The following is a 12006-nucleotide window of genomic DNA, read 5'->3' as shown; positions in this document are numbered from 1 at the left end:
CTTGTGCTGTACCCTCTGGGTGCATGCCTTACCCGGTCCCCCAGGTGTCTCCAGGGCCCAGTGCACAGTAGGCTGAATAGATGTTTGTGGAATGGAAAGCCAGGTGTGCTGTAGGGATTAAAAGAGGAGGTGTGTGCATAGCGAATGGCAGCATTTCTCTGTGAAAAAAAGGAATTGAAAATTCATTTAAGAGAGACAGACTCTTGGGCATATATCTCAGAGAAATGAAAACCTCTGTTCATGCAAAAACCTGTACATGTGTTCAGAGCAGCTGTATTTGCAAAATCCCCAAACTGGAACCAACCGGATGTCCTTTAACAGGTGATGGGAAAACAGACTGTGGGCCAGTCACACCACAAGCTATGACTCAGAAGGAAAAATTATGGACATACTATGGATCCAGGCAACATCTTGGATGGATCTTCAGGAAAGACACTGAGTGGGAAGGATCATCCCCAGAGGTTCATGATGTGTGGTTCCAGCTATTAAGATCCTCGAGGTGGCCCTAGCCGGCTTGGCACAGTGGATAGAGCGTCAGCCTGTGGACTGGAGGGTCCCAGGTTCGATTCCGGCCAAGGGCACATGCCTGGGTTTCGGGCTTGGTCCCCACTGGGGGGCATGCAGGAGGCAGCCAATCAGTAATTCTCTCTCATCATTGATATTTCTATCTCTCTGTCCGTCTCATTTCCTCTCTGAAATCAATAAAGAAATATATTTTAAAAAAAAAAAAAGATCCTCGAAGTGGCAAAATGACGAAATGGAGAACAGATTAGTGGTTGTCAGGGCGAAGGGTGGTGGCAGGAAGGAAAGGTGGGTGGGTGTCATGAGGAACCTTTTTAAAAAACATATATATTTTATTGATTTTTTTTTACAGAGAAGAAGGGAGAGGAATAGAGAGCTAGAAACATCGATGAGAGAGAAACATCGATCAGCTGCCTCCTGCACACCTCCCACTGGGATGTGCCCGCAACCAAGGTACGTGCCCTTGACTGGAATCGAACCTGGGACCCTTTCAGTCTGCAGGCCGATGCTCTACCCACTGAGCCAAACCGGTCAGGGCCATGAGGGACCTTTTTGTTAGAACTGGTCTGTCCCTGGACGGTGGTGGTAGATTTATGAACTTACACAGGTGGTAAAATTGTAGGGAACTACAATTTGGTGGCTAAATTGGTTGGAGCATCGTCCCATGCCATACACCCAAAGGTTGCAGGTTCGAGTCCAGCTCAAGGCACATACCCAGGTTGTGGGTTCGATCCCTGGTCAGGGTGTGTGCAGGAGGTGACCGATCAATGTTTCTTTCTTTCCCTTTCCCTCTTCTTCTCCCTCTCCCTCTCCCTTTCTCTCTAAAAAATCAATAAAAGAGCATATCTTCAGGTGAGGATTAAAAAAACCTGAAGGGAACAACACACACACACACACACACACACTGGTACAAGTAAAATGGGGAAATCAGATAGGATGGCTGGATTGCATCAATGTTGATATCCTGATTGTGATATTGCACTACAGTTTTCTAAAATGTTACTCTAGGCCCTAGAGTCTAGGGGAAGCCTGGCGAGGATATGGGAGCTCTCAGCATTAGAATGCAGAATCTACAATCATCTAGAAACAAAAAGTAAAACAAAAACCACGAAGTTAGCCCAGCAGGTGTGGCTCAGCAGTTGAGTGTAGACCCAGGAACCAAGAGGTCACCGGTTCTATTCCCAGTCAGGGAACATGCCCGAGTTGCAGGCTGGATTCCCAGTAGGGGGCGTGCTGGAGGCAGCTAATTGATGATGTTTCCCATCCATGTTTCTGACCCCTTTCTCCCTCTCTCTCTCAAAAAATAATAGCCCACCCTAGCTGGTTTGGCTCAGTGAATAGAACATGGCTCTAGGACTGAAGGGTCCCGGGTTCAATTCTGGTCCCAAGGGCATGTACCTCAGTTGCAGGCTCTGGCCCTGGTCGAGGTGCAACCAATCCATGTGTCTCTCTCACATGGATGTCTCTCTCTCTCTGGCTTTCCCCTTCTCTTTCACTCTCTCTAAAAGTCAATGGAGCCCTAGCTTGTTTGGCTCAGTGGATAGAGTGTTGGCCTGCAGACTCAAGGGTCCCAGGTTCAATTCCAGTCAAGGGCACATGCCCAGGTTGTGGGCTTGATCCCCAGTAGGGGGCATGCAGGAGGCAGCCACACCTGCTGGGGTAACCTCATTTTTTATTTTTATTTTTTGTTTCTAGATGACTGTAAACTCTAGATTCTAATGCAGAGAGCTCCCACATCCTCACCCAAGCTTCCCCTAGAGTAACATTTTAGAAAACGGTAGGACAACATCACAATCAGGATATCAACATCTGTCATCATTGATGTCTCTCTCTCTCTCTCCCTCTCCCCAGGAAGGAGGATATTAAAAAATAAGCAACCAGATGTAAAAAATAAATAAATAAAAATCAATGGAAAATGTCCTCAGGTGAGGATTAACCAAATATATTTTAAAATATATTTTTATTGATTTCAGAGGGAAGGGAGATGGAGAGAGAGACAGAAACGTCAACGAGGAGAGAGACTCACCCACTGGCCACTGCCTTCTGCATGCCCCACACTGTGGATCGAACCCGCAACCCAGGCACGTGACCTGACCAGGAATTGAACCATGACCTCCTGGTTCGTAGGTCAACGCTCAACCACTGAGCCATGCTGGCCCGGGCCAAAAAAATTTTTTTTTCAATAAAAACATATTTAAAAAAATTTTTTTTTTTAATGAAGTGAAAGTATTGAAAGGGACATTCAGAAAGGGGAATCATTTTAAAACTGCAGACGCAGGGTGTGCCCCCTTAGCTTATCCTCACATCCATCCAGGTGGACACTGTTTTTGGAGCCCCTCCTGGGTGCCAGGCACTGTGGTAGGGACTGGGGCCGCACAGCAGCAATGACCAGCCCCTGCTCCCACCGGTATGGTCCCCCCGTCTAGCGGACAACAGGGTTAGTGAGTGGCAAACTACCTAGAGAGATGCAGTGTGAGAGCAGTGGGAAGGGTCGTGCAGGGGAAATGTGTGCCCATCGTGATGGACTAGAGTGAGTCCAGGAAAGCTTCCTAAGAGGCGAGGCCAAGGAATGTGAACAGAACTCAGAGGTGGGGCAAGAGCACACCAGATGGAGGGCACAGCCAGTGCAAAGGCCCTGACACGGGGTATGTCTGGTGGATGTGAGAAATCCCTAGAGGGAGGTGGGGCTGGAGGGGACCTTATAACAGACGGGAATACAGTCCTCAAAATCACTGTGCAAGGAACGAATTAATATTGACCCATTGTACAGAGGGGGAAATGGAGGCACAGGGAGGCTCATGCACCTGCCTGGGGTGGGTGGGCAGGAATGCATTCTGATCTGTTGGACTCTTTCTGGGTGTGGAGGGGGCTCCCTGCACATTGGAGACTGACCTGGGGCCTGGCCCTTTAAGGATGGCTTCCTTCCCCAGCTATCCTGGGTCTTTAAACTCCCCGCCCCAGGCAGACTTCTGGGCCCCTCCCTCAGCTGTGTGTGTGTGTGTGTGGGGGGGCGGGTAACAACTGCTGGGTGTTTAATAGCCTAAAGGTGGAGGCCTCCCTGCCACCTGCTGCCATTAGACTACAGGTAGCCCTGGGACTAGAGGCTGGGATCCTGCAAGGGATGAGCAGGATTTGGGCCCTGGAGAGGGGGCAGCTCCCCTGGACCTGTCTCCTGGGCTTTGGACTCTCATGGACAGTGGGCCTGAAAAATGGGGGGAAGTTGGGGGAATGCCCCCGAGAAGATGGCAATGCTACGTGCTTTAGGAGATGGGCTGCATAAGACCCAACATTGTAACATTTGAGACCAGAGACCTCAGTCCCTGAGGAAGGAAGAGAGAGGAGGGGAGAAGTGGGGGGAACCTTGCAAACAGCAGGGGTGAGTTGGGTTGTTCCCTAGGTTTATGGGAGTTATGGGAAGCTTCTCAGCAGGGAGGAATATGATCCAAGGTAAGTGGTGATGGCGTTCAATGTATTAAGTTAATTATTGTGACTATTCTTCTTATCTTTTGGGCTGTCAGAACCAGTCATATGACAGTACAGACCATCTGGGAGGGGTAGGATGAGCCCAGGGCCAAGGTAGCCCCAGGGGTCTGGGTGGGTAGGAAGAGGGGTTAATTTTCAAGTTCAGATAAACAATGAAAAAAAATTTTTAGCATAAGTATATCCCGTGCAATATTTGGGATATACCTAACATTATTCGTCTTTTATATGATATTCAAATTTAAAACCTGTGCTGTATTTTATTTTAAAATATATTTTATTGATTTTTTTACAGAGAGGAAGGGAGAGGGATAGAGAGCTAGAAACATCGATGAGAGAGAAACACCGATTAGCTGCCTCCTGCACACCCCCCATGGGGGATGTGCCCGCAACCAAGATACACGCCCCCAACCGGAATCGAACCTGGGACCCCCCAGTTCGCAGGCCGACGCTCTATCCACTGAGCCAAACCGGTCTTGGCATGTATTTTATTTTAAAATATATTTTATTGATCTCAGAGAGTAAGGGAGAGGGAAAGAAATATCAATGAAAGAGAATCATTGATCAGCTGCCTCCTGCACATCCTCCTACTGGGTATCAAGCCCGCAACCTGGGCATGTGCCCTTGATGGGGATCGAGCCCAGGACCCTTCAGTCCACAGGCTGACGCTCTATCCATTGAGCCAAATAGGTTAGGGCCCATTACTGCATTTTATCCAGCAACACCACCATGGAGCGAGCATTCAGAAGGCGCTACATAGGAGAAAAAACTCAGCGGGCCTGTTTCCTCATCTGACCCAGCAAACTGGTTTTCAGGCGATGTGGCGTCATCTAGCGGCCCCATAAGGGAGCCGCGGCGTGACCGCGCTAGTCCTGCCTCGAGACTGCAGTTCCGCAGGTTCCCGGCAGGTGGCGCGCGCACCCCACGGAAATTCCTAGCTTCCCTGGGTGGACTACACAAAGCTCATACACATCCCAAACTGGACCGTGGCTGAAAGTTTCCCCGCTGCAAAATGGGTCAAGCAGAGCCACACAATTCATTTCCAGGGTCTTAGGAACCTTTGTCTCCTGAGCCCCTTCCATGAAAAAAATACTGTATCTTAAAAATTACATTTTACAACTGTGTTGCTATAAAGGCAAATATAATTTAGGCAAAATTCATTATGTGCTCCTGATCGCTACCGAGGGGGAAATGGAGGCACAGGGAGGCTCATGCACCTGCCTGGGGTGGGGCAGGAGTGCATTCTGATCTGTTATTCAGTTTTCTTGTGATTGTTGTTGTTTGTTAATCCTCACCTGAGGATATTTTTTCCATTGCTTTCAGAAAGAGTGGAAGGGAGGGAGGGGGCAGAGAGAGAGAGAGAAACATCAATGTGAGAGAGACACATTGATTGGCTGCTTCCCGCATGCGTCCCAACTGTGCTGGGGATCAAGTCCGCAACTGAGTTACAAGTTACACGCTCTTGACTGGAATCAAACCGGCGACCCTCCAGTCCACTGGCCAACGATCTAACCACTGAGCAAACTGACTAGGGCGGTTTTCCTTCTTATTTTAAGAAGGTTACATGTTCATGTTCGTGGGACTTGGCTCACAAGGACAAGGCAACCTGTAGCCAGGTGTGAATGATAGCGGGTTAGGGGTGGGGGTTTCTGGCTGTGCCCCACACCCCCACTCCAGGCTTCTTTTAAAAAATTGAGATATATATGGTGAATAGTTCAATTTGCCCTCCACCTCTGTGTAGACAGACACCAAAAATGGTGTATGATGTGAGAGGAAGAGAGGGAACATGAATTCATTTAGTCAACCAACACTTATTGAGTACCTACTGTGTGCCAGGCTCGGCTTCAGGGGTGGAGACACAGCTGTAGACAAGGCTGAATAGGTTCAATAAATACAACTATTCTGGTCTGGCTGGTGTGGCTCAGTTGGTTAAGCCTCCTCCCTTGCACAGAGATTTGCTGGTTCCATTTTGGTCAGGCCACATGCCCAGGTTTCCCGGCTCAATCCCCAGTAGGGGGTGTGCAGGAGGCAGCCAACTGATGTCTCTCTCTCTCTCTCTCTCTATCTCTCTCTCTCTCTCTCCCTCTCTTTCTCAAATCAATTTAAAAAATACAGCTGTCTTGAAATAGTGCCTGGATGAAGATAAAACAGAATGATGTGACAATGGGACAATGGGGCGCACCTGATGCTGGTGGGTCAGGGAAGAACCCTCCAAGGAGCTGAAGTTCCAGTTGAGGCGGGAGAAGGCGGGCGTCATTAGGTGATGTGGGAAGGGCACTTCAGGTGGGGGGCATGGCCAGTGCAAAGGCTCGGATGTGGGAATCTATTTGAGCAGGAGTAATGTGGGAAGGGAGGCAGTTTGCGATCTGGGTGATTTTTTAAGCCGATGCCCCTCTCAGGGTGGAGAGCAGGCTGAGTGATGGGCTGAGGGCTGGGTAAGGACAAGCTGTTTGCTTGTTTTCAGGGACTGTCCAAAACACACAGGGGCCCCACAAGATGGTCTGGCCAAGAAACCTTATGAGACGGGAGTTGCTGTACTTCATTTCCAGGTTGAAAAACAGAGACCAGAGGGGTGTCTGAACTAACTTACTAACTTAAAATCACACAGCCAGGACCCAGCTGGACCCCGGGCTGCTGCCCACCAGGAGCAGAGCCAGCAAGTCTGTGTGTCCCTTTCCAGCCCCCCCCCCCCCCCCGGCTAGAAACAGGACCCCTCATGGGGAGGCAGCTGGGAGCCTTGCAGGCCCTCACCCTCCCGGGAAGCGGCATCTAGCTTGGTATGGACTACAGCTTTCCCCTGGAAAATGGGGAGAGGGTAGCACCCCTCCTGCTCTCAGGGGATCCTGCTGTGCAAGGGATGAATTAATAGATCCATTGTACAGGTGGAGGAAACGAAGGCACAGGAGGGGTGGGGCAGGAGTGCATTCTGATCTCCTTGGCTCTTTCTGGGCATGGAAAGGGCTTCCCTGCACTTTGGAGACAGAGCTGGGGCCTGGCCCTTTAAGGATGGCTTCCCTCCCCAGCTAACCCGGGTCTCTAAACTCCCCCTCCCCAGGCAGACTTCTGGGCCCCTCCCTCAGGTGTGTGTGTGTGTGTGTGTGTGTGTGTGGGGGGGAGGACAGCTGGGGCTGGGTGTTTAATAGCCTAAAGGTGGAGGCTTCCCTGCCACCTGCTGCCACTAGACTGCAGGCCGCCCTGGGGCTAGAGGCTGGGATTCTGCCAGGGGTGGGCAGGACTTGGGCCCTAGTCTCCTGGGTTTGGGACTCCCCCAACAATGGGCCTACAATTTTTTTTTTTGGGGGGGGCGGGCAATATGGGACAGGACCCACCAGAAGATGGCAATGCTTTGTACTTTACTGGAGGGGAGGGGCTGCACAAGATCCCACCCTAACACTCAAGATGAGGAACCCTAGTCCCACCCAGTGGGGACCCTTGAGAAGTGGAGCCCTCTGTGCGGCCCCTGCCTGCCCCCGTGCTCCCAAAGGCTCTCATCTGGGCTGAAACCTGGGCCCCTGCGACTAGCCCCCTCAAGCAGAGACCAACCCCCACCCGGACCTTGCCCCACCCTACTCTGTGCCTTAGTTTCCGGTTCTTCCAAATGGGGACATTTAGAATCTCCACTACCTAGAGGTGTGAGGGTTGAACCTTGCCTTGGGCAAATGGCCAGGAACCCAAGCACTCAGAATATGGAAATTATGAAATGATTTCTAAAACGAGGATCTTGTATTTTCCTCTTAGGTGAGTTGTCAGGTTCTCCAGAGGTGGTGACAGTCGGTGGTAGGGACCATCTTGATTTCGCGAGGAGTTCCCACACCCCTCCCCGGCCCCGGGACGCACGGCCCCACCCACTCGTTTGACCCACCAAGAGACGTCCCCCGGTCGGGCCCTGGCTCCGCCCTCCGGCCCCGCCCCGCTCTCATTTCTGGTCACTGTAGCGAATTGCTCCTTCGGGTCTCTAATCCCCATTTTACAGACGTGAAAACCGTGGTTCGGCTCGGGGCAGGCGGCCAGGTCACTCGCGTCTGGTCCCTCAGTCTAAGGGACAGAGGTGCAACTTCGAGCCTGGTAGGTCCATCCTAGGTGCTCGGTAAGATGGGGAGGAGGTCCCCGACCCAGCTCGGGTCGCCCCAGCCTACTCCTCCTGCCCCTCGGACGCTCCCAGTCCCGCCCGCGTCCTCAGCGCGCTGTGCGCTCCGGGCCCAGGCGCACACTTTGCCCACCGTCCCTAGGCAGGGGGCGGGGCCTCCGCGTCGGTGTTCCCCTTACTTTTATTATGTATTATCTTTTAAAGGGCCCGCGACTTGAAAATTTCCATCCACTCTCCCTTCCCTCCCAAGACCCCTGGGCTGGTCTTGCGTGTTCGCACCAAGCGCGCGCGGGGGGGGGGGGGTGTTTGCGAGGGGCGTCCGGGAAGGGGGAGGGGGCCTCGCGAGACCCCTCCCCGCGTCCCAGGCCGCGGCGCTGAATCACCCGCGAGGTATTTGCATCTGAGAGCGATTTGTCACCCGGTGATTTGTCTTCCCGGCGGTGAGCGCGCCGGTGGGGGGGAGGGGAGGGGCGGGGGAGGCCGCGCGCAGGGTGACTTTTACCAATCCGGTCGGACGGGGGTGTAGACGCGGACTGGGCCCGCGGCTAGGTGAGTCCGCGCGCGGCACAAACCCGGCGGCGGCCGAGAGCCAGCAGCTCGCAGCTTGCGGCCCGGGCGGGAGGCCAGGCGCTGCCGGGGCTGGGCCGGACGCCAGGCGCGGGGCATGCGCCCCGGGAGCGGGCCTGGCGTGGTGAGGCTGGGGTGGGGGTGATGGCCTTTTAAATCGTGGGTTCCGGTCGGGGTGAGGGGGGTCCCCAAAGTGGGCAGGGATGTGGATGGGGGTCAAGCGTCGGGAAGGCGACCCTAGTGGTAGGAGTTGGGGTGGTTTTCTCTGCACCTTCTTGTTGACCTCATCACCTACCATGTTGCACAGGGGCGTGCTCGCGCTCGGGGTGGGTCGGGGGGTCGCAAATGCGCTCCCCCTTTAGCGGAAGGAAATGGTCTCTGGGCGCGCGCGGGGGGCTGCGCTCCGGATTTAGTTCATTTTTCTCTCCCCGGAATCTGGTGTTTTATTCGGGAGCCCCGAGAGCAGTGGGAGCGCCGGCTGGGGAGGGCAGTTCCCTGGTGACCCTCCCCTGCCTGGACGGTATATTTATAAAGTGTCGGTCTCCGGGCCGAAAGCGGCCCCTGGAGGGGACACCGAGGTGCCGGCGCTGGGGGTGGGTTCGACCCGGGCCCCCGGCTCTCTGGCGGGGATCCCCGGGGAAAGCCCCCTCCCCCGTCCAGTGCCCCCCGACACAAAGCGGGCGCAGGAAGCGCGAGGAGCGCGCGTTTGTCAATTCCAACGTTCAGCGTCTGACCTCGGCAGCGCGTTTGTCAATAATCTTCCGTTTTTTACTCGCCCGGGCCGAGGCGAGGGTTTGCCCCCCCCCCCCCCCATGCAAATCCGCCGCTTTCCAAGAAGCGTTTGAAACCGGACTGGGGTTTTTGTCGTCTTATTTCTTCTTCAGTGTTTCCTTTCCCACTTCCTCCGGGCCGCCCCCTCCCCACTCCTCCAGCCCCCTCCCCAGCCTGTGCCCCACCCTCCCCCCTCTCTTCGCTCCGTGGAGTATAGGGGCCCCTTTCGCCACCCGCGGGCCCCAGCCTTGCACAACTCTTTAAATAACCGTGTTTTGCAAGCCCCGGCCGGAGCGGGTGACCTCTCTCTCCCAGAGGCATTGGGGGGGGGGGGGGGAGGGCGTGGCCCGATTTCTCCTCGCCCCCCACCCCCAGCCAGTTCCTAAGGACCACTCAGCACCCCCCATCCCTGCCAGGTCCCTGCCTGGGAATGCCTTTCCCATGGGGCTGTCATAAAGTGGGGGTAGGGGCCGAGGACAAAGGGCTCTTGGGGGAGGGGTCTGGAGGGGATGGGCGCTGCCAGCTTAGGGTTAATGGCAGCCTTGAGAGGGCCCAGGCCTGGCCCAGAGGGGATCCGGGGTTCCCACCTGCCCCCTCAAGCCCTGGTGTGGAGGCCTGCCCTGCTCCCCTCCCCCACCGGGGGTGACCCGGAAGGGTCATTAAACCCAGCAGGCCAGGCGGGGGCAGCGTGGGGGGGGAGTGGCTTCCTCTGGCCTCTTCCTTATGCCCCCCCAAAGAGGTGGGGGGCATTGCCTGGAGCGTTTCCTTGGGAGGGGGCTTGTCTTGAAGTTGTCAAAAGTGGGGGAGGGGCAGTGGGCCCTAGACACTGGGTGAGAAATGTCCCCTCAGCACTTTTGGAGCTGGTGGGGGATGACTGCCAGTGGGGGAGGGGCTTGCTGGGTGCTGCTTTGCTGTCCTGGTCACTCGCCAGCACTGTGGTCTCTGAGAGGGTATTTGTGCCCAGGGACCACTGCCCCTGCTGGATACTGAGGTCTTTTGCGGGGGTGGGGGGGGTGTCCCTTCCCTTCCCACTTTTTACAGGGGCCATTCACTTGCCCCCCATTGCCCTTTTACCCAGGAGGCCCCAGGGGGTCTGAGTAATGAGTGGCTGGTCTAGGACAGTGGTCGGCAAACTCATTAGTCAACAGAGCCAAATATCAACAGTACAACGATTGAAATTTCTTTGGAGAGCCAAATTTTTTAAACTTAAACTTCTTCTAACGCCACTTCTTCAAAATAGACTCGCCCAGGCCGTGGTATTTTGTGGAAGAGCCACACTCAAGGGGCCAAAGAGCCGCATGTGGCTCGCGAGCCGCAGTTTGCCGACCACGGGTCTAGGAGAAGGTGGAGGGCCACGGGGCTCGCTGTGGCTCTGCAGGGCCTCTTCCATGACCAGAGGGTTTGGGAAGGGGCTGCACTGCGTCTCCTAGGTGGTGTCAGGTTCCTTTCAGCAGGTCAACATAGTGGAGACATGGCATCAGCTGAAAGAGAGTCTCTGCCTTTGCCCACTGCCCGCCCCCCCCCCCCCCCCCGTGTGAGACCCTTCTGTCCCATGAGTGGCTGTGCCTTAGGAGGTTCATTTGCTGGGTTAGGGGCTGCCTCCTGGACCCTCCTGCCCTCCCCACTGTCCCTGTGCTGTAGCATCTGGGGTGTGACCACCAGGCCTTATGAGTTCTGTCCATTTGTTTTATTGGCCCCGTGGGTGGGTGGGGTGTGGCCTGGGTTGGGTGGGGGGCTGGGGTGAGATCCTGTCCTCCTGTCCTGGTGGAGCCAGGTTGTGCCAGGTTCTGGGACATCCCTCTCTGGAATCCGCCCCAGGCCCTGGCAATTAGGGTTGGTGGTGATCTGAAGGGACCCCAGGCTAGGGACAGCACATTGCATTCTGGGATGTTGACCCCGCTTGGGGTCCCAAAGTGCAGGGGAAGTCTCCTGCAGAGAGCACATGGGAGCAGTGTGGGAGGCTCTCATGGCACCCAGACACATGTTAGCAGGGCACCTCCGAGCCTCAGTTTCCCGCATCCATAAAATTGGGACCGCCTAGCCCCTCCTTCCCTAACACTGACATGATGTGGTGCCTATTTTGTACCCAAATTCACCATCATAAACTCACTTCATCTCTGCCTGAGCACAGTGAGGTGGATGCAGTTAGGGCACCATTCTGCATATGGGGAAACTGAGGTCCAGAGAGATTGAGGCTTAGGGCTGAGAGCATGAGTGGGGAAGGTTTAGCTCAGGATCCACATACAGCAAGCACTCAGTCTGGGCCAGCCATTGTCCGTTAGCCTGAGAGAGAGGAGGGTACCTGGAGCCCTCTGGGCCAGGCAGCACCAGCACCTAGAACCTGGAATCAGAACCCAGAACTCATTTGGACTCTGGTGCCCAGCAGGCAGCTGTAGCCAATCAGAGGCCAGGAATGCCTTGTCCTCTGCTCTGTTTATGAAGCAATAATCCACACGGGTCCTTGGGAGGTGCAGTTGGCGACTGCATATTTCTCTGTGGGGCTGCCTTGAGATCCTCAGGAGTCCAGTGCGGGGTAACAGTGCTTCCCAGGGTGGACAGAGGAAGGGCAGATGGGGAGT

General features: G+C 54.8%; 1 protein-coding gene across 2 annotated transcripts in view; it reads left to right on the top strand.

The window, feature by feature from the left end:
- Positions 1-8737: 8737 nt before the first annotated feature.
- The window catches only part of ARID3A (AT-rich interaction domain 3A), a 38097-nt gene continuing 34828 nt past the window's right edge, over positions 8738-12006 (top strand). Inside the window, exon 1 of one of the 2 annotated variants that reach the window (XM_008150707.3) lies at positions 8738-8780. The gene's annotated coding sequence lies outside the window, so the exon portion shown is untranslated. Of the gene's footprint in view, positions 8781-11877; positions 11961-12006 lie in introns of those variants that run through there. The other variant, XM_054717575.1, reaches the window with a different exon arrangement.

The sequence above is a fragment of the Eptesicus fuscus genome, chromosome 6, assembly GCF_027574615.1.
Source record: "Eptesicus fuscus isolate TK198812 chromosome 6, DD_ASM_mEF_20220401, whole genome shotgun sequence".
NCBI classification, from domain to species: domain Eukaryota; kingdom Metazoa; phylum Chordata; class Mammalia; order Chiroptera; family Vespertilionidae; genus Eptesicus; species Eptesicus fuscus.
The sequence above is the reverse complement of the archived record's forward strand: the minus strand, read 5'-3'. Positions and strand labels throughout refer to the sequence as shown.